The sequence below is a fragment of the Anas platyrhynchos genome, chromosome 1 (genome assembly GCF_047663525.1).
Source record: "Anas platyrhynchos isolate ZD024472 breed Pekin duck chromosome 1, IASCAAS_PekinDuck_T2T, whole genome shotgun sequence".
Classification (NCBI taxonomy): Eukaryota; Metazoa; Chordata; class Aves; order Anseriformes; family Anatidae; genus Anas; species Anas platyrhynchos.
In genome coordinates this window covers 185,161,240-185,185,181 of record NC_092587.1, presented here as the reverse complement: position 1 = coordinate 185,185,181, position 23,942 = coordinate 185,161,240, and the positions used below count along the sequence as shown (strand labels likewise).

The window sequence follows — 23,942 nt, the reverse complement described above, 5'->3', positions numbered from 1 at the left end:
CCCAGATATCCATGTGGAGAGGAACCCTGTTTAATATTTTCATCAGTGACCTGGAGAAGGAGACTTAAAATGTCCCCTCATCAAGTCAGTGGGTGATGCAAGACTGAGGGGAAGCACGTGATATCTTGGGGGGCTTGGCTGTCATCCAGGGGGACCCAGACAGACTGGAGGAATGGGTCAGCGGGAACCTCATGAAATTTAATGAAGACAAATACAAAGTCCTGTGCTGATGGACTAAATTCCCAGGAGGGTATAGGCTCAGCATCCTGGGCTCTATTGAGAGGAGAAGAACCAGAAGGAAGGATTATCCCGTCTGCTCAGTACTTGTTAGACTGCATGTCATTACTGAATTCAGTTTTGGCCTTCACAATACAGCAAAGACATTGATGAACTTGATGTTTGAGGGAGTTTGGCAGAGACCAAAAAGATGGTGGGGGCTAGATTATTTGCCCTGGGAGGAGAGTCTGGGGAAGCTGAATTTGTTCTGCTTGGAGCACAAACAGCTTGGTGGGGGACTTGACAGCAGCCCTCAGTGCACACAGGGTTGTTGAAGAGATACAGCTGGTCTCTTCATGATGGTATGTGGCAGGAGGACAGAAGATAACAGGCATAAGATGAAACAAGAGAGGTTCAGACTAGAAATATGGAGAACAGGAGGCTGTCCCATGAGACAGTCAAGCTTGTACAGTCTCACTGTCATTGGAGGTTTTCAGGAGCAACCTGGTCTGCGCTCAGTGTTGACCCTGGACTAGAGACTTCCAAGATCCCCTCCAGCCTGAATGGCTCAATGATTCTCTGACAATGGGCCTTTAAAATGAACCCAAAAAATGCTGAAGGATGGTTTAAAAAAAAAAATAAATAAAAAATGCTTGCTTGTATCTGGAAGAAAGGAATACATTATTTATTTTTTTTTTACATCTGACATTATGGTATTTTCTTTCCCATTTGCTTGGGGATTTTTTGTGGGTCTTTCTTTTTGGGTAAAAAATAGAATTATAGATGTGGTTTTCCAGATTTAGGAGATGATTGCTTTCCAGTTTTGGTAATTACTTTATATACCAATTCTTCCAGTCTTTAGGCATAAATTGCAGTACTTCACAAACAGAAGATCTGACTTATTGTCTGACCTGACTAGTAATGAAGCATTTTGACAGCATCTGGGCCAATTCCCTGCTGTGTAAGCATATGTAGTGCAATTCACTTCAAAGAAGCTACATGTAATTGTACTAGTGGCAAGTTTGGCCCATTTTTAATAAAATACAACTAATAGGTTTTGTGCTTGTAAATTATTTAAATGTTCAGACAAGGTCTTGCTGATGAGCAATTATAAGAAAATCCTCTGACACAAAAAATGTCAGATATTGCCAAGAAAACCAAATGGGTCTAATCTTCAACTCCCAAACCGTTGAACTGCAAGGCCATTTACACAAAAGGTACAACACCTGAACTGATGCAAGATCCTTCACAAATTCCACTGCTGTTAAAACACAAAAGCTTTAAGAAGTCTTTTCCTGTCAGTGTTCCAAGATCATAAACCAATTTTTGAGTGGCACTATAGAGCAGGATAGAAATATTTTACATGTTATTCTCCTTAGGAGCTTTTCTGTTCTGACACTTTCTTTGGATGTTTCTTCCCACCTTAATTACACAACTAAAATGCTTTCAGACTCGTTTCAGTTTATAAAATCAAAAATGTTTGGATCTCAGAGCTGTGTATGAGGAGAAGACAGTGCAGCCTAAAAGGCTGTGGAAGTATTTTCCTTCTTTTGGGAAATACCTCAATGAAAAGTTTATCATGAGGGTCAGATTTTAACTTACGTGGTATGTAGATTGCTCTGTGGGTTGAGAGACTTGTTGAACTGTTCCTTTTTACACATAAAAATAGTAGATTGTTTCTGATTTTTGAGTTTTACATGGCACATTATAGAAATTAAAATCTGACTTTAATATTGTTAATGATCCTGTTTTAAAATCAGTGCGTTTTGTATATGCTACTTGTATGCTCTTCATTGATGGTAATTTGAGTATCACAAGCAAAACACATACGGAACTTGTCCTTACATCTGCAAACGTATTCATGTCACTGTCTCTAGCTCATCATATCCAACTCACATCTCCTCAAGTGCACAGGAGAAGGAACATCACTCTGAATTACTGTCAAATCCTGTTTACCATTACAGCAGTAAGATTAATTATTTAAATGTGCAGATTGCACAAATTATACTAGAAAATTGGAATATTCACAGGCATCGGAACTTGGTTGCAGGTACTTTGGGGCACAGTTTGTGAACTAGGAAACCAGGGAAATGCTCTTTCAGAACTTCTCAGTGTCTGAGTGAAAATGAGGATGGGTCCATGCCAGTTGTCCTCCGTGTGGCTGAGGACAAAGTGATGTGTATTGAAGTTAGGAGTAGTACACTGAAAACTGAGCTTTTATCATACAAGACATTTTTTAATGTCACCCTACCAGTCACCCTTTGTTTAGCTGTCTCAGGAAGCTGTGATATGAGCATAGCAAAAAAAAAAAAAGTAGTGTGAAGAGGCTGTAGCTCCAGAGTGCTTCCAAACCCAATGCAGTGATAGTCACTTTCTGAGTGATAGCTGGGCATATTGGTTGCTGTAGTAACTTAGATATATCAGATTCTTCAAACTAAACCTTTCAGTGATACCCAGACAACAATTATGAGCATAGAATATGTTAAAAACCTGTAGCAGATCTATGTGATTCCATTGTAAATGCTATTGTTTGTTTGTGTCTGTACTGCTCAAGGTACTGGGAGTATCCATGGCTCTACTAACAAATGGCACAGGCAAACTGATTTCCTCTTGGCCACATGTTTGTCTCCATTGGAGCAAGTGGGAGTAATGCAGGCATTGCCAGGGAGTTAACTAATGCTTAAGCAGCGTGGGCAGTTGGGCTTGGTGCTTGTGCTCATGCCCTGGTCTGTTCCTATTTAGCAGAAGAGAGTCAGCCTTTATTCCTGGCAGCTGTGCTGTTGTGCTTCACTGCATTTCATGGCCAAGCAATTGAACATTAGTCCCTGAAGTGTTTCTAGTTTGCTTTTTGAGTCCATGTTTTGGTTTCCTTCAGCAGAAATGAAGGCACTTTTTTTAGTTCTACAGATATGGATTCATCTCACCTGACTTTAAACTGTCCAAAAGTTAGGGGTCTCTTCTGAGTCCGTCATCTAGACTACTGTGATACTTGAGGCAAAGCATGATGCATTGCCATGTCACAGAGACCTATCTTAGGACTGGTTGAGTCCCCCATGGAAGTGGCTAATGTCTCTGCTCACTATATGGAGACAGTTAAGGCGATTAGCTTGGACTAGACGCCTAAGTTTTAAAATGCTAAAATTAGATGGGATAAGTCCTACTCACAGCTACTACATTTATCTTCAGCATCTCTTTTTCTATTTTGTTTCAAATTTCATGGCTGTACTCATCCATTTTCCATGTCTTCTTGCTATTTTTCTCTATATTCTTTGTTCCACATGTACATGTTATTTCCTTCAACTTAAACCTGATCTCTGATGCTGGAATGGCAAATGGGATTCTACAATACTTCTGCTTCAGTCTATTTGCTGAAGCATTGACTTTCTTAAAGCATTTTTGTACTGAAAAAAAAATCAATAAGTCTATATATGAGGCAGAAGCAATAATGTAAAGGCATCTTGCTAACCTAAAACAAAAGAGCAACATCCAGAGTTGAATGTTATTCAGTGAAAGGGAAACCTCTGGTTTCTAGTTGAGGGAAAATGATATTGGGAGTCTCTGACACCCTGCGTTATGCACCCATCCATCAAGGGTAGCCACAATTCAACAAGCTGCAAGAAAAAAGAAAAAGCTCAAGAGAGCAAGCTCTGGAGAAAATAAGGGACTGTCACCTACAACTTGTTGGCCATAATATTTTTCAGTATATAATGAGTATGCAGAATCAATTTTTTTAGATGAGTGTGAACTTCTGTTGAAATCAGTAGATGTTTTCAGACTTTCTTCAGTAGGGGCAGATTTTTGTGCATGGTCTTTATCTCTCTGGAAGGAGGGAAAGACAAGCTAAAATTTCATTTCATTTGTGGAACAGCCACTATGTTTGGAGTGTTTCATTTGGAAAAAGGATATTGGCAGAATGTTGCATTCTTATGGATGAAACTTTATCAGCTCAGTGATGAATCTCAGGTATGCTGTTCTATGATGGATGAGTAGGCAAAGAAGATAGAGTTTATTTAATGCTTATTTTGATCCTCGTTCTCTGAAACTGCTTGACAGCAAATATCTGTTTAACTATATGCAAGTAGTGCTTGGTGAGGAAGAGAAAGGCAGTACTCTGGGATTTAGCTTCCAACTTTCCTTGTTTCCCATCTATTTTTGAAATGTTATCAGCCAAAGGCAACTAGAAAAAATGGTTTGAGAAATGTGTAACATAGCTGCAACTATGTTTTTATATAGTGCTTGTTACCCACTTTTTCTGTGCATCATTGTAGGTTCTAAAGTGGTCCTTAAGATATATTGCTGATAAATGTGTTGCATAGTTGTTTATTCCAGTCTCATTACACATTGTTAGCCAGGGAAGGAGGGAACCCCACAGAGTGGTCCTGGGGAGACTGCAGGTGTTACAGATACTGCAAATTATACAGGCGGTTGTCTAGGGGAAGGCTTTATGCATTGCAAGGGTTGTATGTGTTGGGGCGGATAAGTATTGGGAGATCTCTCTGCCAACACCCTGGGGTAGGCTGGCAGCTGAGGCAGGACCTGCAGAGGAGTTTCTTTATGAAATGGGGTCTTGCACCCATCTGCCCTGTGCACTTGTGTGTGTTCTCCTGAATGCCTGAGCCTCTTCCCCCTCTCAGGCACCATGTCTGGCCTCCAGCCATGCACTAGGCCAGGCCGCCATAGTGACCCCACCCCGCCTTTCAACAGGGGTAGCTCCTGGTGGAGAAGCTTTTAAACCTACACAAATGGCATGTTGAGACAGGAGCTAAAATGGAAACCAGTGCCTGACACAGCCAGGGAGGTGGGTCACAAGATGTCCCTGTGGCCAGCACCTGAGAGCTGGGCCACAGCACAAACTGCAGGGAACCATTTGCCTCATGCTGGGCAGCCGGTGTGACCTGGAGAGGTGCTACACCTCACGTGTTGCTTTTGTTCGTTTGTTTTGGAGGCCTGATATTTGAAATTTGTCATGAATGACAGAAAAATTCAGAAACCACAAAATAATCTGATCTCTTAGAGTCGTCTTTGTGTCATTTGTTGCCCACATTCTGAACACATAGGCAAATGTGCAATATTTTTGATCAGTGAATCTGCTGCCAATGTCGAAATATGTTGTGAACCAATAGCCAAACATTGCACAGATGTAACTCAATATGATCCAAGCTTCAAGGCCAGAAATACTTCAATGCAAAGATAACTGATGCTTGGAGAAATACCTTAAAACTTTGTTTCCCAGTGCATGTAATATGATTTTCCATCTGTTTGCTGCATAGTCGAGGAATCCAAAAGCTAATGTACTGTAAGATTATAATCACATTCATTTGTTTTTCAATTACTGGTGGGTATATTTTATTTCTGATGTTGAGACAAAATCCAGTATTTTTAGCAAGAATGTGGATAATAAAGGTTACAATTTATTCCTCAAAACGTGGGGCTTCTTATTTTTCCTATGTTTGACATACAGTCACAGATAGCATAATTAGAGGTGTTCTGTCTTTGCAGTGGAATGTGACTTGTGTAACAACATTCTTTAAATGGCTGTTTCTGTTTCAGTGAGAAATAAACATTTGGCAGCGTCCCATTGTGCCATTTAATTAACTTGAGTCATGTGAGATATGTGAGCAGGGAGACTGCTACAAATTCTTAACGCCCACAGCACATGAATGGGACATGTGTGTTGTGGCCCAATCCTGATAATAGGGCAAGTGTTTTTGATGCTGGTTTAGAGGAGCTCTAGTAAAATAGGAAGATATCCGGGCAAGAATAAGTTGGCAACATGAGGGAGATGTAATAATACAGCCAAACACACCAGCTACCTCCTTATGTCTCAGTCAGCCTGACTGAGCCCAATTGTGGCAGACCGGTGGTAGGAGGTAAATGATATCTTTGCTGCTGGATTTCTCATCCCACAAAGGTGCATCATTAGAGAGAGGTTTCTGGTATCTTTGGTACTGAGACAAAAGCCTTTCCCATTTCCAAAAGTCCTTTCAAACTGGGGATAGAGATGAGAAGCAATTTCTGGGTTTAGATTTCTTTGTTGGGAAGAGTTTTTTTATTAACTTACGAGCCAGAGTTTTATCATTTATGCAAAATTATGGAAGCATGTGAATCACATAATGGAAACAAGCTGACAGATTTCACTCTGTTTGGCACCTGCAGTTTGCTGTACTAAAGCTCTGTATTGCTTTAGATCTTGAAGTGAACACCTGAGAAGTTGTTACAGAGGCTTGCTTTCTTCTTGTAACATGTTTTCTGTTTGCCAATCTCGAATTTGCTTTTTCTCCTGTATATAAACCCAGAAAATAGGTATGGGAAGGCTAGTCAGCAGTATTATGTTAAGCAGTGAAACATCTTAAAGGAATATAGGCATATATTAATATAGGAAATATATAAATATAGGAATATTTTTTTTGTCAGGTATGCTCTTCTTTTTGCTTCCTTCAAGGATAATGCTTGATGATGCTTTGCTCCAGAAAACATTAAATTATTAACCTCACTGATGCATTTCCCTGTGATACACTACAGGATCCATGTTTGGACATTTAGACAGATAATCCAAGCATTAGTCTGTGGAAGATTGTCTGTAAATAATGTAAGAAGAGTAAAGCAAAGGATATCCTCTTACATACATAACTAGTATGAAATGTCTCAAACTGACAGGGTGGAGCTGGGATGTAGGTGCTTTGATTACATGGAATTTTGCTTCCCTGAGTCATTTCTACATAGGTTTCATGAGCTGATATTATGAAGTACTTTGTGATCTTCTCCTTCCACATATACTTGCTACATGTCATTTTCATCTTACCCTGGGACAGAGCCTCAAGCCCGGTGCTGGAGGGAGAAGCTTCCCCTAAATGCTCCGTAACTCAAGACTTAGGCAGATACAACACTCCCATTATAAGCCAGGCAGACGTGAGAAAGGGTGGTTGTTCGGGAAAGAAAGTGCTGTTGTTGGACCTTCTGATGGTGCCCCTGGGAGCCTGACTCAGCCAAGAAAACAGTGGCTTTTCTGGGAACAAGGACCCCCTGCTATTTGTTGGGGTATTCCCATTATATCCCCATCACCTCCCCGCCTGGTTGAGTGCCTCTGTGAGGCAGTCTGCCACAGCCAGAGCAGTCATCCTGCCCTTTACCAATGCACTTTGTCTCCTTTAGCAAACCTGGTAGCCAATTCATCCCTTCAGGAGGTCTCACCACTGGACTCTGTGTTGCTTCTCTTATATTGATGTGGTTGTCTTAGCAACAGCAAGGACTTTAGGGCAGGGGTGAGCTCTGATCTCTTCTGTACAGCGCAGTGCAGAATCCACATGGGCATGCAAATGTTTTATGATAATCATTTCCCTTCCTTCAATGTTTTATTCTGCTTTTCTTTCACCAGCTAAACCTCATTCTGTTATTTGTTGCCCATTAGGATTGCTTCTAGGGAGGCCTGACAAAACTGTTACGGAAATTGTTCACTTAAAGTTATAGATGGTGTTCAAAGCACCCGCTGATTTGTTGAAAAGTGCAGTTTGGTAGTTTTCTAGCCTCACACTGATTGTGGGATGCTGTGCTGGCGACAGCAGCATGCAACAACATAAGCACCACTGCTTGTACCAAATGCAATCATCAGTGTGGCATCAGAAATGAAAACCAACTGAGAAAATGTTATCTAGTGGTAGAAAAGTGCTCTGTTAATAATGAAGGACAAGTATGGGCAGAGAGCAGGACATTATTCCTGAGAGAGCTGGCAGAATGGAGACATAAACTGCCTCTTATGAAGACACAAATCTCTGTAAGAAATAGGTCACATAAGATTGTTTAGTGGGGAAAAAAATAAGTGAAGATGAGACCCAGCATAAGTGCAAAGGAAGCAGAATTGCTTTAGAGCAGTTTCTGACTTTCATGACACATTTCACTCACAGTGCCCCCCGCCTTCTCTTGCACCTTGCAATTTAGGGCCTCCCCTTCTTGCCCTGGCCCTCCAGCGTTGGGGCTAGGCTGCTTCCTCTTGTCTCTCCCATTAATAGCTTTGTTCCTGCCTCTAGTTGTGCCAGCATGGAGATTGTTTGCCCAGTGCCACATCAGATGTTGAAAGTTTGGTTGGGATGGCTCGTTTTGTCCAAGATCACCTGTGCTCCTTGTTTCCCTCAGTGCTGACCCTCAGAGTGTGGCACACAGCCAGCCTGGCCAAGTAAAACAAGTTATAGGGCCCCTGCTGCACCTCACCAGTTGGGAGCCATGGCTTTGGAGAAAATGTCTGTCTTTTCTTACAGAAGAAGCAGTATTTCTCCTGAGGGATTTCTTTCTGGTGTTGTTCTGCAAAGATGGTGCCTGTGTTGCCTAATCAGCAGTGGGAGTTGTGTAGGGACAGAGAATGCTCAGATTAAATCTTCACAGTTTCCAGCTGTTCAAATCTCTCTTTTTAGCTGTTAATATCTTCACTGAACATTTGTGAACCGTGGTACTTTTTTTTAACACACTCATAAATTGGCTGTATTTTGACCTCAGGAGGACAAAAATTACATGCACGTTGCAAATCATCCTCTGTAAAATGGTAATCAAGGACACTGAATGAGAAGTTCTAGTATCAGAGGTGTCTCTTAGCGTGCATTAGTCTTGTCTGAACCCTATTTCAGTGAATATTTCAGAAAGCCTCTGGATGAAGGAGTTACCCAGTGATTACCCCTGGCGTCCAAGTAAGCCCTGGGACTTCCCTCAGCCAAGCCCTTGGGTGCTGTTCACATTCACCTACCTGGCACAGTGGAGATGCTCATGGTGTTTCGGATTGCAAGAACTGAATCCTTTCTAAACCTGCTGTTCAGGTGGTTTTCCTTTTGGGGCCTCAGTCAGCATGGAGAATGAAAATTGGCTAATCAGTTTTGCTTTTGTTTACAGTCAGTTACTCTCTCTCAAGTGGTATCAGACCTCTCCAAGGTTTGAATTGTAAACATTGGGGGACCGTGTTTATTTGTTTAGAGAAAGCCGTGACTCAAATAGAATTAAAAAAAATAATAAAAATCACATGAACATTTGTATTGCTCTTATGGAGTGTAAATTCAGACAAAGATTTCCATGAGAGCATTTTTTCTAACCAAAGCATCTGTCACTGTTTGAAGTTATGAAGATATCTTCATATAGGGAGATAAATACGCATTATCTACCTGCCACTTATGATACTCAGTAGATGATAAAAATAAACTAGAGAAAATGAAAAATAAATTAATAGAAGATGGAGAAGGTGGGCTGGCAGGTATATTACCAGTGAGCAGAGAAAATAGCAAGACGGGATGACAGCTGAGGACAAGCTGCTTGCTTTTTTTCTGAGCAATCATTATTTCTGCAGGGAGTACCTGTGCTGTGAGAATCTTCCGCAGCAGATCCTCCGCAGAGGTGAACAGCCCCAGATTGCCTCATCTTCAATGCATATTGAACTTACTGATTGTGGCTCCTTCAGTTTTCACTTTTAATTACAATTTTAGGGGTGCTGGCTGAAGTTTCCTCTGGTCTGAGGACAGCAGGTGCCGTGAAGCTGCACATAGACATAGACAGGAGCTATTCCAGGGCAGCCTGCTTCAATGCTAGTGGACAATTTTGTGCATGTTTAATTTACTTTTATATTTTAAAAAAAAAAAAAAAAAGTGTGATTTTACCACTGCATAAAAGAGCACCAGGGGCCATCCTCTTGGACCAAAGCTGTGGGAGCTGATGGTCCCTCATCCACAGTGGGCAGCGCTGGTGCTCCCTGTAGCAATCCAGTGAGGAAGGGTCACTGTTGGAGCAAGCCAAACCAGAAGCAAACCAGAAGTTAATCTGAACAAACAGTGCTGAGGGTACAAAACATAAGGTTTCTTTCCACTAACTAAAACCACGTGTAACAGAGACACCTGTACCAGAGCTATCACCTCAAACTGTGCGCTCCCTTCCTTCCCCTACATTCAACAAGAAGGCACAGGCAATTTTACAGCCACATTCATCTGTGACATATTTTAGATAGGATGAGATGACTCCCACTCCAGAAGTTACTGCTTTTTCCTAATGTGGATGGAGGGAGTTTAGCCAACTGCCTCATACGTATGTACCTGCACTGTAAATATCTCACGTGAGTTCAGGTTAATCCTGCCCTGGAATATCTATTGATTGTGTCTTATGACTCAGTTTAGGAGTACCTGAAAAGCTGCCCAGATCTTCCTTCCAATCCTGTATTTCTCAAATTCTGTAGAAGAATCCAGCCCATTATCTTTAGGTAACAATTTTACTTACAGAGGAGAAAAGGTTTTGGCATGCTGAGCATGTTAAAGGCTTTCTCACCACCTGAGAGGCTTATATAATGATTTTTATTTGTTACATGAATTGTTCTGTATATGAAGCCACTTCCTCAAACCCACATATAACCAGTGTACCTAGCAGCAAAAACACAAATACCTTGTCTTTGATATCTGCAAGGGAGTTAAAGCAATTACTGTTAATCATTCACACATATGGAAATGACTTATCCAAGCAAAAGAGAAAAGCCACTTCCCAGTCAAAGATACAGTGCTTGAGTTCCTTTTTAGCTACGCTGGTGCAAATTGGAAGTTTCTGGTGTCAATTACATTTTGTCTGGATTTTCACTGACTTAACAGAGATAGCAATCAGGCCCACTGGCTTCTAATCAAGTTTGATATTACCCTGGTGAGTTGTTATAATCCCTGAAATGGCACCATGTGTTAAGAAATCAATTGCGTTATGAAAATTACTCAGCTTTTCAGTGGTGCTAATGTAATCTGGTCTAATTGTCTAATTTTACCTACTAAATAAAGAAAATATTCAGAATTCTCTCCAGTGGAGATTCATATTTGTAATTATCAGTGTAAAAAAGAAAGACAAATATTTTCCATCAAGGACAAGAGTTTTCAATGTGCAACATAGAATAACTAGTCACTATTAGGTAAATTGTCTTTAAAAATGTAGTTAAATTAGCATAAATACTCTGTGATTGCAAACATCTGAAGAGCATTATGTAAGGATGGAAATATGTAAGTTACTGTACCAGTGAAATAACAGAGAGAATTTATACAGCTGATGTAAGAACTATGCCTTACTTTATTGTACTGCAATCCATTTCCACTATCTTTGCGTTGCACTCATTGTTTGAAGTTGGAACTACAGCTTTTGTGAGTTGAAGTACTTAGCATTATGTTTTTTGGGGGATATACTGAACCAGAAATAGTAAGTAAATAACAAATATTTGCTCTTATGCTGACTAGTTTAAGGTGAGATATACTCTTCTCCATAAGTTGTTCTTGAAAGTTATGTGAAAAGTGCAAAGATCTGGTTAAAGTATTTTTTTTTTCTTGGCACTTCTGAACATCTATCTGCTTTGATTATTTAAGAGGGGGATTCCATACTTGGAGAGGTCTTGATGTTTTGGGAAAATTCTTCAGAATTTTGGCTTTTGAAGATAAAATCTCTCTTTTTTTTTTTTTTTTTTTTTTTTTTGCCTTTGCATTGTTCAACTCAAAACAATTTGTAAAGTCTAGAATGAATCTTTTCAGAATTTTAGTAAAAATAAAACAGATAATAAGAAGTTGACAAATATTTCTACCTCTTCCTATTAGACATTTCCCAGAGAGCAGAACCAAGCTCAGAATTTTTTAATTCAGTACTTTAAAATAATCCTCCATCTGAAATAAGCTGTTTGAAAAAAAAAAAAAAAAAAAGTATTAATTGGTTTATGATTCTCAAAATCTGGTCAAAAAGATGGCACACAATACCTCTGAATTAGGATTTTTCTACTTGGATCATGATTTGGTTGAAAGAGATAAAATAGAAGATTTTCATATTTTCTTCTGTAAGTATATAGCCAGACTGGTTCTGCTTTCACAAAGGATGCAAGTAGCTCCAGAGAGACTCTGTTTTCCTGTCTGCTCTACTTTGTTCACAAATTCTTTGGGCATGGGGATTTTTTCCCGATGGGAACCCAGCACAGATAGCACGGGTTATTTCTGCTACCGCATGCCTGTGATTCAGCCAGTGGAAGATGAGCATAATTGAGCAATAGTCCTAAAATTCTGCTATGCACAGGAGTTGTGTGTATGTGCTTCTCAGAAACAACTGCATCTGGAACACGTTTTTATATGCTAAAACTTCCATGCTGGAAGAAAATAGCAAAAATAAGCATCCTCCCATACATAGTCAGTAGGCAGCTGTTCACTGTTAGAGTTAACAAAAATGCAAATTTTGGTCATTTGGGAATATCTTGTTATCCTTCTATCGCAGCTTTGACTGTGTCTCTAAAACAAAACCAGCAGATGCGGTTCACTCAGGTGTTTGGTCGGCTATCCTGCAGCTGAGATGGATAGTTACGTGTTTATTTTACAAATACCAATGTGAGTCACTGAACATTTTACTTTGTGCTTGGAGTACTCTCTGCCATGCAGAAATGCCTCAGAGCACAGTGAGTGCAATTGCTTGCATAAGCCCTGAAAGGTGACTGGGGCATTCAGAAGAACTACAAAGTGAGAAACTTGTAAAGGTTTCTTTTTTAGAGAGCCACATTACATTGCAAATGACCTGTCAATCTTTTCACTCTGCTGGTGGGTCACAACACAGCATCATCCTGCCTCGCTGCACTGCTATAGCATGTACCAATCAACTGCCATATATGATGTAAGGTGTGGTTGTGGGATATTAAAATGACAGACGGATACTGTCTGCTTACTGATGTGCTGGATATCCCATTGGTTTCTTCAGAGAAGAGAAAAGCTGCTTTATTTCTCACACACATTTCTTTTATGTTGAACTAATCCAATCTGTAAGAAATGCAGAAGAAGAACTTTTGCTCTCAAGACCGAGAACAAGGTGAGAAACAACAATACACACACATTAAGATTCTTCTGTAGTCACGTGTGTAATAAAAAAGACCAGATTTGTTGCACCAGGGAAACCCTTCACACAGACATGGATATACACATTTTCAGAAAAAAAAAATCAGGAAAAAAAAAATCAGAATTGTTATCATCACCAACTGTTTGGACAAGTTCATGCTTCATAAAACCTGTCAAAGTATAACATCAAAACAACAGAAATTTAATGGACTTTGGATAGTATTTTGGGATTTCTTAAATCCTTCAAGGCATAATCTGTTTGTAGAACTAGACATGATAGGAGCTATTAGAAGGAGTAGCAGCTGGTAACGTTCTTCCCCCATATACTTCTTGATTTCTCACACATTGATCAGTTTATTAGCTGCTTGTGTTGTGTGTTTTTTACTTTGTGTTTTTTTTTTTTTTTTTTTTTTATGAAAAATATGGTGTGTGGGAAGGAAATATTAATACTAATTCAGAATAATACATTTATTATAATTGCTTTATTATGGTAGAAATGAAAAGAACAAAACAAAGGGAAGGAGTTTATAGGGGAAAAGTTGACTTTTTGCTCTGTTTGCCCATAAAATACCACTTTGTCACAACTATCTCTGAATATCACACTTTATTTTCCAGAGAGAAAACTCTGAGCTTGGGGCACATTTCATTAAATCTTTGCAAACTACCGATGCCTGGAATGTTCTGCTTAGCATAATCACGTTAATTCCAGTTTTCACAAACGTATGTGTTCCACTCTCCATGTCTCTTAACTACTAATCCCACCTCCATGAAGAGCATTTTGGGAGCAGCATGCCGTGAAAGATGAAGTTAAATTGTTCGGGGACTAGTTTCTGAATGTTACATGGAAGCTTTTACACTGGCATCAAGGAAATGCATTTCCTTCATATGTGGTCTAGATACAAAGCAAAAAAAAACATGCTTGTTTGAAGCCTGATACATTGACAATGCAGGGACTAGGCATGTTTTCAGTGTTGTTTCATCCTATTCACTACTGGGAAATCTGAACAGGGTGGTTGCTCTGGATGGGGCTGGTCCCACTGGTCTGATCAGTTGAATCCTGGACACGGATTAGCCCTAATACTGAGCAGTCACAGGACTAACTGACACTGAAAGGAGTCACTTCTTTTAAAAATGCTTATGTGTTTATATTTATAATTGTCACTCATAAGCTTTCCTTTTGCTATTTTTGTTGGGGAGGGGAGCAAAAATTTAAGGGTATGGATGAGGAAGAAAAAAAGATAAAAACCAAGTCCCAAACTGGGACTCTTAAAATAGGGGATAAGCATTTAAAATAATGAGGAGGCATGGTGGAAATGAAGTCCAGAAAAAACCTTCAGGACTGAGTATTCCAGTAACAGCTAGCTCCTCTGATGTCTTAGGATATCGGGCCCAGGTAGAGGATTAATAAAATATTAACCTGACAATAACTGCTACTGCTGGATACAATTGCTCATTATCTGAAAAACAGTCCAAAGAACTTAATAAAATAGAAAATATCATTATTTAAATTGTCTTCCTGAAATGATTTGCACATGGAAGAATCATCCAAGGATCATTTCATCTTGATCAAGCGCCATGCCGTGTATCAAGTTACATCAGATTTATGCTGTAAGCAGCCATCCTTCAGGAGCATCTGTCTGGCAAAAGCTTATTCTAGCCAAGAGGCGATGCAATTGAATAAGTCATCACATTTCATGGATACAATTCTTCAATCAGTCAGTGGAATGGAAAATTCTGAATGCGTTGGCTATAATACATCTATCTAACTGGGGATGTTTTTCCTTTGTGTGACAGTGACATTTGAAGCTGTACAGGGCAACTTGTGTATCTGTGCAGAGCTGGATCCTGCAAACAATACGTTACTCCATCAGTAAATATAATGGGATTGCTTGAAAAAGAAGACCCTGTTTAGACTGGGTCTAAAAAAGTTAGTTTGTTCCTGAAAAAGCTGAACATCAATCACGTGAAATGTATGTAAGATACAAGAAAAGATAGCCTTCTTTTCCGATCTCTGAAAACTTTTATTAGCTTGCAGTTTGTGACTAGTGTTTCCATAAAAGTTACATGCCAACTCCCATAGACCCTGATGGAAATTCCCATTCCCTTCTCATACACACTGTGGCAAGAGATTTTCTATGGAAGTACAATAAATTGTTAAAGGTCTTCCATTTCATGTACAAGTCTAATTACTGTAATTTTCTTCATGCAATTTTTCACTTTCTGCTATAGGAATAATGACATAGATAAGTAGTAATAAGATAATACAACGAGGACAAAGGATTATGACATGAAACAGGAATTAAAAAAATCAGAGTTTCTGTGTCAGCAGCACAGCAATAAAAAAGACATTAAGAAAAAATCTTGGTCTGAGAGGAAGAAGCAATTTCTCATCTGCTGAAGCTTTAATCTAAACTATGTTGAAGAATATAGGGATTTCCCCATGGATTTTGATAAAGCTTTTACAGGTGCCTAAAACAGTATACATAGTCTTAAAGACAACAAGATCTATTTGTCTGATGTTGGCTTCTCTCCTTTCCGATTTCTGTACGCATGGTTTCCAAAGGTTGATTGGCTCACAGGAGAATCTTGAGTGATCCATCTGGGTTAACAGAGCTAATGTTTGATTGTTTTGCTCCAGGTCTTCTACTGGCACCACCAGCATGCCTCAGCATGACCCAGGTGGCCAACAACTGCACCACATCATTCACTTCCTTGCCTGATAACATGTTCTTTCTGAACTTGGATTCACAGGATGGTTTGGGTTGGAAGGGACCATGAAGCCCACACAGTCCCACCCCCCTGCCATGGTCAGGGACACCTCCCACCACACCAGGTTGCCCAAAGCCCCATCCAGCCTGGCCTTGAGCACCTCCAGGGATGGGGCATCCACAGCTTCTCTGGGCAGCCTGTGCCAGGGCCTCACTGCCCTCATAGTAAAGAATTTCCTCTGAATATCTCATCTAAATCTTCCCTTTCTTAGTTTAAAGCTGTTACCCTTTGTCCTGTTGTTACACTTCCTGACAAAGAGTCCATCTGCAGCTTTCCTTTAGGCACTGGAAGGCCGCTGTAAGGTCTCCCTGAAGCCTTTTCTTCTCCAGGCTGAACAACCCTAACTCCCTCAGCCTGTCTCCATAGGAGAGGTGCTACAGTCCTCTGATCATCCTCATGACCCTCTTCCCTCCAGGGTTCTGTCCAATGGCACTCGACCAAGCAGATCCCTGAAGAGACCAAAGCCTGCTCTCCTGAAAAGCCAGAGCTGCACCTCTTCCTCTTGCTCCATGATACCTTTTTTCCTCTTGGGGGAGCAACTCTGATTTTTCATGAAGTCTTTGATCCAATCTTTGCTGAACTTATAAAGTAGAAAGCAGAAAACTGGCATCTCTTGACCACTTTAAACACTTACTTTCATATTTATTTATTTATTTATTTTTAATTGAAATAAAAGCCATAACTGTTCTGTAGCACGTTTCAGATCCCCCTGGCACATACTGCCCAAACTGGATGTTTCCCTGTGTCCCTCTGGTGCATCAGGCTGGATTCAGGAACAGGCAGTGTGTTACACTATGGCATTTCCACACTAAGCCTTACCTTAAGAAATTCATAGACAAATCTCTTCCAAGAACCTTTGAGAGTGTAACCCAGCTTTTGTTGCCCACAGAAGCTGTGGATGCCCCATCCCTGGAGGTGCTCAAGGCCAGGCTGGATGGGGCTTTGGGCAACCTGGTGTGGTGGGAGGTGTCCCTGCCCATGGCAGGGGGGTGGGACTGGCTGGGCTTTAAGGTCCCTTCCAACCCGAGCCATTCTATACTGGACTGTATTTGCATGCACAGAGACAGCTCAGTATTTGTTCAAACCATGCCTTCCCAGACCTTCTGGCAGTGCCATAACTTTGTGGACCAGTCATGTCAGTGTCTCAACAGCCACTGTGCAGAAAAGCCCAGTGCTCAGCAAGCTTTGTGCTGTGTCTTATCAGCACCCAACTGGCATTTCTCATTCATTTCTAGTGGGGCTGGAAACAGACTGCATAGTCTTATCTCAGAACTTGAATTCCTTATATTTTGGGGGATGTTAGGTGATATTTGAGGTTTTGAAACAGTTAAAAATCTACATTCATTGTGCAGAAATCATTAGGGTTTTATCCAGTGCAGTGTATCTCTGCCTTACGTTCAAATGTAAAATACAGTAAATATGAGGAAATAAACAGGATTTTCATCATCGATCACCCAGTACAGATCTGAAAAGTGATTTTTTTTTAAGTAACTGCTCTGTTGATCTTTTCTCTCAACATGCTATGAGTTGGAGTCAGAGGAAATTTAATATACTGTATTTTAATGCAAAGTTTTTATCCAAAGGGTTTTTTTATAGAACTAATGCAGGGTCACCCAGATGTAATGAGTCCTCTGAAACATGCTAGCCTCTTTCTTGTCTAACTGATAATTGTCCAGGAGGGACAGATGATGTGTGTCTACCACTCTCTGCAGCTGTTCTCAGGTGACACGATGAAATATTAATCACCCTGCTGTATCTGCTGAGCTGTCATGAAGGTTTCATGGATCCCAGGGGTGTGTGAAATCCCTTCTCCAGTGCATCCAGTCCTCCCCCCATTCCTGGGGCAGCAGAGATGCTGTGGGGTAGAGGATGTGAGCTCCAGACAGATTTATTAAAGGGAGTTACTGGCCAGCCTAGGTATTCGGGGACACAAATACCCCTATCTTCCTCACAGATACCATGATCTTAATCAGACGAGAATATCCTAGCCAAGAGTGGCCAAAGGACTACAGAAAAGTGTTGTCTAGCTTCTCTTTCCCACGGAGCTTCGAAGCAGAGGGTGGCATGAGTTTGAGGCTATCAGCTCTAGATAGAGGGTTGCTGGGAACCTGAATGCACCTCAGGACTGGGGAGGTGAGGACAGTGAGAGATGCCTTTAATTTCTTTGCTGTTCTTTGTCTGGAATGCCGGTGTTGATCAAACTAGTTTTTGCATCATCTCTTGGCAGATTTTCCCAGTGCACTGTTGCTGGTAGCTTACAGCAGAACATTTTTAGCAAAAAGTGTAACTGACACCTGATTAGTGGTTTGTACTCATTTAAAAGCTTGAACAATGCAATAGTTAGGCAAGGTTTGCAGAAAAGGTAATATTTCTTATTGTAACAGCTGATGTGCTTGAAAGGGCAAATCCACGTTTCCAAACACCTAAGCCCTTCTCAGGATTGCTGCAGAAAGAGAGAGATCATAGAGAAACAAAAATCCACCATATCCCTTTTAAATGTGACGTTTCTAAAATGTCTTCCAATGCTGTAAATTAGTACAAGTTTAGAATAAGTCTGATTTCTTGCCAGAGCATATGCTACAAGTCTGGAAACTCAATAACATGTTATTACCTACTGGAGAAGTTGTTTATTTAAATGATCACTTCTAGTGGCATATACCAGAAGATAAACAATGTATAAATGAATAAGCTATGTGAGTGAGTGCTTTGTGACTAACCTCTTATGTTCATTGTATGCCATTAATTTCTGAATTTATTCCACAATAAATACAGATACTGCTACTATGTGTTCAAAAGAAAAACAGAAGTCTCTTCAGCTGAAGGAAGCAGTGCACCTTGCAAGCACCATGTGCTTTATCAGGTTTTCTTTCTGATAGTTGCAAATGAAATTCAGAAGTTCCCATTTTCAGTGTGAAAAGCACTGATAATTCATGAAATATTTCTTCCAACTGAAAACAAACAGACAAACAAACAAGGAAGCTTAATGCAATATGAAGAGAAGATGTCATTCCATGACCTCACATTTCCTTCCCTGTTAGCATAATATATATGGATATAAAGGGGAAAAATCCGTCAAGTTTCTGACCTGACAAAATGTATTTATTTTATGCTTATAATCTTGAACTAGCTTTTTTTCTTCCTACTCTATTCTGAAAAATATAATTCAATGTAAGTTTATATCATCATCTGTTGTTCAAAAATAAAAATTTGATCTGCATCTTTTTATAAGCCCCCTTTAAGTATTGAAAAGCTGCAATGAGGTCTCCCTGGAGCCTTCTCTTCTCCAGGCTGAACAACCCCAACCCCCTCAGCCTGTCCCCATAGGAGAGATGCTCCAGCCCTCCAATCATCCTCGTGTCCCCCCTCTGGACCTGCTCATATACAAGCCATCTTTAATTATATCTTCTTTGACTGCTTTGTTGCCTGAATTGCTCATTGCTCTCGCAGAGAAAATGAAACCCCAAATTTCCCTAATGGTTATTGTAGATGTCAACCACAGCGTGCAGACTCTTCAAAGGATCCCTGCCATGACCTCATGTCTGTGCTCTCCAAAGCTCACCAGCGATTACGATGTCATTTTAGTGGTGACTGTGAGGTGAGAAGTGCTCACTGCTAGTTTTCATTATCCACAGAAAAAAAACACAACTTTGTACCATTAAAAAATGCAAGTTGCATACTGATTAATTTACTAAAGGCAACTAAGGTTATGGCTGCATATAAAGTGGAGGCTGTAGCATGGAAAATCCCCAAAGCTGTCTGGACATTACCTGGCAGGGTTGGATGTGTTGGTCCATTGACCACTGACTGGCCAGGCTTCGTCCTTGGACCAAACTCTGCTAACTCTGGCTGCGACTACACTGGTGCATGGCTGAAAATGATTTGTCTTGTACCAGGCACTCGGTGACTGTCAGCATTGAGTCTGCAAAATCAAAATTATTTTTCTACATTCAGATCCAAGATGACTTTCTGCTGAAGACAAACTCACCTAAAGAACCCTCTTGGGTTTTGTAATCGCCGTCTTTGCAGGAGGGTGTGCAGTTGTGGCATTGCTGTTGACATCTGATGAAAGCCAAGCAGACAAGGCTTTCACTTTCCCCTCAGCCTCCACAGAAATAAAAACCAGCAGATTTGTTTTTCAGAAATATATTTGCACTAACACTAGAGATTTTCTTCTTTCCCTATTTTTTTTAGCAACTTGATTCAGTCTTTCATTCCTAAAGGTGTCAGGTAAGCTCTCTGGGCCAAGTTTTAACTTGCAGCTTGTATTTATAATGGAGAGGTAAGCTGTGGAAAACCCAGCTTTGAAATGGAAATTCCACCGCAGCTACAGCCACAACAGTGCTGCTCACTGCCCTATTTTGTTTTCCTTTTCCCATCGTCAGCCAAATCAGTCTCGTTGCTCCTTGTTCAAAGTGTTAACTTTCCAGAATTCCCTGTGCTGCTACTTATGAGCTGTCAAATGCCATATCCAGTATCCCATGTGTCTGAGCATGAGAAAGTACTACTTTTTTCTGACTTCCAGAGCCTCGGAGCTAGCTCTGGGATGCAGGGAACCAAAGAAAATAGAAGGTATGTTATCATCTGGTGCTTGCATGTTATTCTTAGGCCAGTGTATGTACCTCTGCTGGGTTACCCTGCACCAGCTGAATGCTTCTGCTGTACCAGGCATCCACTGAAATCAGTAGCTGATCATATTGCATGTGTAGAGTAAAGCAATATTGTATATTTTTGGGAACAGTGAATATGTTCCTTAAATCTTTGCGAAGTGAAGTGAGGATAAGCAGAGGTTAGCTGAACGTAAAGCTGGGCCTGCTACACGACTGTACAGCCACCGTGAGCTATAATTAACATATTTCTCTATTTAAGCAAGTATGCTGTTTCTTTTGGAGTCGAGTCTGCTTCTAAATATATGAATCCTGATCTCATCCTCTTCAGAGAAGTACTATATTTTGGCAGATGGCAAAACTTTTTGCAGAGCGGATTGCAAATTTCGGGGTGTGAAGCGCGCTTGGCGACGATGCTTGGAAAAATGATCTGATGTGATCTGTGAAACATGCCGTACCGGGACACAGTACCTGGGAGAGAGAAACCTCTCGCACAGGGTAGTGTGCCCAGATCTCACAGAGGATGGCATAAAGCACAACTCCTTGGCATTTTCTCCAGTGCTGAAACAGCGTGATTTTAGCTGACGATCTTCCCAGGCCATCTGGTGAAAGGGTGTGAAAGAACTTTGCGGGGACTAATTATTTCCTAGATTAATATTGCTGACAAGTACTCCATGAGGCAGCGTGTATGTTTGCAGGGTGTTATGCTACTAGAAATGCCATTAATTATTTTGCCCGCGATTCACCGAACGCTGTGATTCTGTATGCTGGCACCCTGCCCCTACATCACCATCTGTGTACATCACAGGATATACCATCGTATTTATTTAAAACCTTTACCAAGATTTTTCCATTTTAAGATTTAAGAATCCAATTAAGTAATTTTTAATGCAAGGCATTATCAAAATCTAACTTTTTAATCCAGCTTTCCTCTCAAAACTTGTGAAAATCTGTTTACTAACAATATACAAAGTGCGATGTGGTCTCAGTCTAACTGCTTACAGGCATTGGCATCTAAACTGAATTTAACAATCTTGTCCATTGATTAATTTCTCCTTTTTTCACAAAAAAAAAAAAAAAAAAAACGACGACACTTCGTATTTACAAAAACCTTTTTAATACATTAAAAATAATGTATTATATTTAAATATATTGTAAATATGAAAAATATGATATAGGCTATCCTTATTAAAAATACATATGGAGACATGCCAGCAGTTTGATCAAAGATATCAAAATAATTAGTGTAACTGTCAGAACTGTTAAAACAGTGATAGAAATTTTCCTGGTTTCAGACTACTTGAAATATTTCAAATAAGTTTAAATTGATTTTGCTCTTACAGCTTCACACGATTCTGATTGATAATGATCTTCTTCCCAACACAGAAGTCTAATACAAACCCCCATCTAGTCAGATAACTGTTGCTTTTTCATTGAGATATCTGTAGAGCTCTTATTGAGAATAATTTCAGATTAAAGCGTCTGTAGGTTCTCTTCGACCTTCTGCATTGTTTACTGTGGCTTCAAGGTCTTTTAACACTTGAGGTGTTCAAAACCAGTCTGATCTGACAAACTCCTGTAGGTTTTTCTGTTGTTAAAACAGATGCCCTGCCTTATTTACTGTAAAATGGAACAATCACCCGGTGGAGCAACACATATGGTCTAAATTCACTGACCTATATTCACTGCTAAAGAAAAATCTCTGGTGAAACCTCAGGGAGAGAAGAAGCATCGTGTTATCTCTTCAGAGAGAAAAAGAGGAAATCAAAGATTCTGTAGAGCACTACAGAGTTTACAATAAAGAAACATATTTTGAAGATTGATGCCTGTATGGAAAAATAGAACACATTTTAAGCTCTTATGGTGGAAACAAAGCGAAGTGGTGAAGTTTGGGAGTGGACAGTGGGTAGGAGAAAATGGAGCAGGTAAGACTTATGAGGGGGCAGCAAGAAGCACCTTGTTAATGGAGTAGGGATGTGGTCCTCAGGGAGAAGGGTGTTCCTGCTTGGGAGAAACCTCTGGGCTCTGCAAGCTGTGTTTGGAACTATCACCCCCTCAAATCCCAATGCAGGTACATGAACTTTTCAGCAAAACAAAATGTTGCTGATTATTGAAGTTGAACAGTTACGATGAGACTACACAACTCAGTATCTTAGATTATTAAACTGCTGCAGGGCTACACTTTCTGTTTCTTGTCATGAGGACTATTGTAGAGGACATAGAAATCTCTTAAGAATGCCCAATTAAAACTTTTATCATTTTTATTTTGTTACCTTTGCATTTGGCAAAGGTTTTCCTTATTTGTATGAACATCTAATGCAACACGGTTCAGGAGCTTGCACTTAGTGTGGTCCTGCCTAACCCTGACTCCAGCTAAAGGGATGCTTTATACTCCAGCAAGGGGACTTGTGGGCTAAAGACAGAGAGTCACTGACACAACTATTTAGCAATGGCACAGAAATCTGCTCTGTGCTTTGTGCAGTAGTGGTGTTTCGCACTGAGTCTGCCTTCGCCTGTGTGATTTTAACTCCGGAGCAGGGAACGTGAAGGAGCTGAGTCACTACTGCAGCAGAAGACACACTCTTGAGCAGCGTGAAGTGTGAGACAAGTGGTGTCACAAAGCAGGCTGTAGGACTGCAGTTTAATTTTAGCTACCGGAATTCTAGGTGGTGGTTTTCCTTGAAGGAGCCAAACCTGTTTTTCAAAGGCTTTTCCAGAGCCCTGCCCACAGGATTCACCACTCTAACTATAGGAAATAATATTGCAAAGCAGGGAGCCAAGACTTACCCGACTTTAACCATATGAAAGAGTCAGGATGATTCAGGCCACAAGTCCAACTTGAATTTCCATCCAGAAAAGCCTCTTTCTCTCAGCAGGTTGGGGAGTGTGCGTGCATGACTTGCCTAAGCTCAATCCTTAGGCAGCTAAGGTCTGGAGAAAAGAAACCTCTTTGTACAGAGGTGAAGTGCTTTGCCTACCTCTAAAACTGGCTGGGGTTGAGAGACCAGAGTTCAGGTCTCCAAGTTTGTGACTCTGGCCAGACTGAGGGCACCATAGGTGTCTGCACCTGAAGCCCTCAGACACTACTCAAGTCAGCAGAGAAAAACATCTCCTCTCAACCTAAGCTATGTACATGGAATAATCAGATTAATCGTGCCCTGAAAATACTGCATTTTCTCTGTTGTTTGTAAAAGGAACTTGAGGTGACTAGTTCAGTTGTAGGTGGTTGCAGAAAAGTGAGATGAGTCCAGCCCTTACTCTACAAATGCTGACTTTAAATATCAACAGCAAGTTGCAGCTTCTGTTGCATCTGTTTATAGGGAATGCTGGTATAGGGATATTCTGGGCTGGCTAGGAGACTGCAAACTGGGACTTCAGTCTTAATCCTGATGAGAACTGTCTGCTTCTACATGTTTGTTGGTGGTGATGATTCATCAATAAGCTAAATCCTAAATCTTGATTCTGGTCACTTTTACCAACAAAAAAGCAAAAGGTAGGTTGTTGCATG

The 23,942-nt window shown here is 40.5% G+C and overlaps 1 protein-coding gene across 4 annotated transcripts in view; it reads left to right on the top strand.

Annotated features, from left to right (window-relative positions):
* The window catches only part of MTUS2 (microtubule associated scaffold protein 2), a 275,206-nt gene that overhangs the window by 56,479 nt on the left and 194,785 nt on the right, over positions 1-23,942 (top strand). The window contains exon 1 of one of the 4 annotated variants that reach the window (XM_072032651.1): positions 20,279-20,399. The exons of the other annotated variants lie outside the window; for them this stretch is intronic. The gene's annotated coding sequence lies outside the window, so the exon portion shown is untranslated. Of the gene's footprint in view, positions 1-20,278; positions 20,400-23,942 lie in introns of those variants that run through there. 4 annotated transcript variants of the gene reach the window in all.